Here is a 3889-nt window from a genome sequence, read left to right on the forward strand (position 1 = left end):
CATGAGTAAATGATTGAATGAATTGAATATCATAAATCTGAAATTATATATGTTTCATATGCTTATACCATGGGGAGTAATGACTTCATATGTAGGAAGTAGAGGTAGTAAATTTATTGAAAGCTAGCAAACATAGTATTGGTCACTTGAACAATTCATGAAAGAATATTGAAGGAAGAGAGGTTTCATATATAATATACTATCTTGGACATCTTCTATGATTGTGAGCCCCATTAATTATTTTCAAACTTGATCAAATTAGTTGAAGTTGGACAAGGAAGACAACTTAATGAGTTATGTTTGGGTATATTTGTATAGAAGTTATATTGATGTAGATCCTCCAACATGTGGTGCTTGCCTTTTAGAATCTTTTGCTAGCCAAAATCTCTGTACTAAGCGGGAATACTGCTTGTGCATCCAAAATTCTTGAACCAAGTTTCTTCCATGAGTGTCCACCATATTTACCTATATGCGGTATTTACCTGCCGTTCCAAGTAAATTTGCATGTGCCAATCTCTAAACCTTCAAATAATAATCTGTTTTGTATGCCCGAATCGCTCATGTAGCGACTAGTGGCTGTCAATATCTTCCATGCTAGGTGGGTTATTCTCACGATGAGTGGACTCCGCTCATCATTCACGAGAAAATGGCTGGTAACTGGGATGCCCAGTCCTATGATCAAAAGATCAAAAACAAAATCGCAAATAATTTAAACAAAACTCCCCCAGGATTGTTGATAGTTGGAAGGCACCCGTTGTTTCGGACAAGCCGTGGAGTGTGATTGTTGGGGGAGGGGGGGTAAAATCTTTACCTTTCTGTTTGGGAATCGCCTATAATATATCTAGTATGGAAGATATTGGGAACTCTTGGTCGTTATGTTGACAATGAAAGCATACCTCTCAAAATTATTTTCATCTCCGTTTTAAAACTTCGAGATCTGGCACCTCTGTAAATCCTTGCTTCCCTCTGCGAAGGGCCTATCTTTTACTTTTATGCAAGAGTCAGTAGTATTCCTTCTCATTCCAACCTACTTTTTAGTTGGCAAGCATCATGTGATGGGGAAAGATCTAAGCATATATGGCCATTCAAATATATTTGATCATGAATTATTATTGTTGACAATTATATATATGATAAACAAGCTGGGAGGCGAAACATTAAGCCCCTATCTTTCTTCGATGGATGCTATTTGTTCTAAAAATATGCTTTGAGTGGTAGTAATCATGGAAGACTATATGATAGTTGAGTATGTGGGATTTGCTAAATCAAAGCTCTTAGATAGACCCTTCCTGAAAATAAGATGAATTGCAGTTGTTCGATGACTGAGAACATAGTTTCACTACAAAAAAAATACACTTCCGTGATGATACATGTTTGTCACAGTAGGTCGCGTTTTTTGTCATGCATGTACATCCATGACGATTTTATGACAGAATCAAGATGGTCATACATGTGCTGTCGTAGAACTGTTCCATGACATTACCAAAATTATCATCACGAAAGTGTCCACTTTCATGACGATAAATCGCGCGTCACAGAAGTGCTTTCGTCAAGGGTGACCGACACGTGGCATCCACCGTAACGGAATGCCGTTAAGCTATCGGGTCGGGTTTTGGATCCGATAACCCGTTAACAGCCCCGACCAATGGGAAATTTCCACGTGTAAAATTCTTATTGGCCGGACGAAACACGTGTCAGCTCGTCAGTGGGTCAGATAGGTGCCTATGATATGTCGACACGTGCCACGGCCCACCACTGGCCCTATCTATAGGTTATGTTGTTATAACAATCCATGCATGTATTTCATCGGCGTGAAACTCTACATCCAATCTACATGAGACATGAGTTTAGTTTCATTGTGCTAGGATCGATGTCTCTTCTCTTCTACTCCCTTCGTCCCATAATATAAGAGCGTTTTTTTACACTAGTGTAAAAAACGCTCTTATATTATGGGACGGAGGGAGTAGTTGACTTATCTTGTGCTAGTTCTTGCTTCTAATATTTATAGTATTGTAGTTTGTATAAAGTAGTACAAGGTTTTTAAAATCATTTTCTCACATGTCCAGCGAACTAATGTTAATCAGAGTATCTAAGGACGTATCCATGCATCCTTCTACCCATGTGACGTAGTGAGTCTCCAACCAAAGTGACCTTGTGAGTTTTCTGTTTTCCATTCAGTGTGTTTGCCTACCACGAGGTAGACTAGAACAAATGCATGGGTAGAATAAACCTTGAAATCACAATAAGAAAACACACACACATATATACTGGTATTAACGCCTCAAAGATGTTGGTTGGAAATAGGAGAATTCTCCAAAAGTAGTCAAGAGGCGTGCAACTGAGCCCAGGGTTTTGCGAAAGCACTCTGATTTAGAGAAGAGCACTGCTTCACGTACGATAGAATATTTACGATTTCTGTACGAAGTAGTATGGCTACCGTTGATTAACGCTGGCTCAAGGTGGGTTCACGGTGGATTGCACTATTATGGTACCAAATTGGACAAGCTTTCATCGTACGTGACCCATTTCCGTTTAGAGAAATACTTCCACCTGCCTAGTTACTTTGCCCAAATCAAATTATATTTGGGCTCCCAGGATCTTGATCTTGCTTGAGAGAGAGAGGGAGCGGAAGCGGGAGAGAGAGGGAGCGAGAGAGGGAGAGAGAGATTTTTATGACTAACAGGGTAGGACGCATGTCATACATGCTAATGTTGCCCTGACGCCAGTACAGATTTCAGTAGGCACAACAGCTAGCCTTTTGGACCAGCAAATGTTAAAACATGCTGTAAGAGGAGCCGCTCTTGCTAAAGCACCAGCTAATTTGTGTCTTCCCCAATTACTAGCTTAAATTTCCCTTCCAGCAGACAAGAATTTAGCCAAGTCACATCAATATGACCTACAAAGGCACAGGTTTCAAGCTGAAATTCATTAGTACCATCTTTGGAAAGCCTCTTCTTTTTTGGGAACAGAAGCCTGGAGCAGCCAGACTTGCCTGAAAGTATTCACTGTGATAATGAGGCCATGGATGGAAAATCTTTAGTGCTGAAAGAACATTACCTAACAAGCAGCACTTGTCAAGAGGAAGTAGCACTCAGGTGAGTCACACTGCTCCGTAAAGGCAGACGCGGAGATGGGTCAGTTATAAACGTGTCTTGTTCAGCAAACATTGAGGAGTACCTTTCTCAAGAAGATTATCGATAAATATATCTGTTGCTTCCATGTTTCTTTATGTTATAACCTCCATGCTTCACTGTGAAATATCATTACAAAGTTAATTAGTGAACTCCATTTTACAAGAAAAATCAGGACGCTTCATTGCCTGGTTTACTCTACGAATCCCTCTACCATTTCTAGATCACTGCAGCTATTTATATTCTTCATTTGCTCCGACAGTTCATCCAAAACTTCATAGATCTCTGGTGCTAGAGGGTTTGACCTGTCTCCAACCAAAAAAGGGGTAAACCCATTACCGAGATCAGCCCATGCCAACCCAGGTGCTTTCGTGACACCTAAGTCTCGCATCAGCTTCCTCACTACTGCTAGCTCATCCCAACAACCTGCAGCTGCATACATGTTGGCAATTAGAACATAGTGCCCAGCATTCTCTGTCCTCATATCCAAGAGTTTCCTTGCTGCCCTTTCACCAATTATTATGTTACCCCTGTCATGACAAGCCCCGACTAATGCTGCCCACATCGCGGGTGTTGGAATGAAAGAGCTCTGATTGAGCATCCATTCTGCCTTTTCTAATAGGCCAGCACGCGCATATAGATCAACCATGCAAGTATAATGCTCTGTCTGGGGCTTTAGACCATATGAACTGGTCATCTTGTCAAAAAACTCTTCTCCTTGAGTCACAAGTCCAGAGTGGCTGCAAGCAGAGAGGACA

This window comes from Triticum dicoccoides, chromosome 7B (genome assembly GCF_002162155.2).
Source record: "Triticum dicoccoides isolate Atlit2015 ecotype Zavitan chromosome 7B, WEW_v2.0, whole genome shotgun sequence".
NCBI lineage: Eukaryota > Viridiplantae > Streptophyta > Magnoliopsida > Poales > Poaceae > Triticum > Triticum dicoccoides.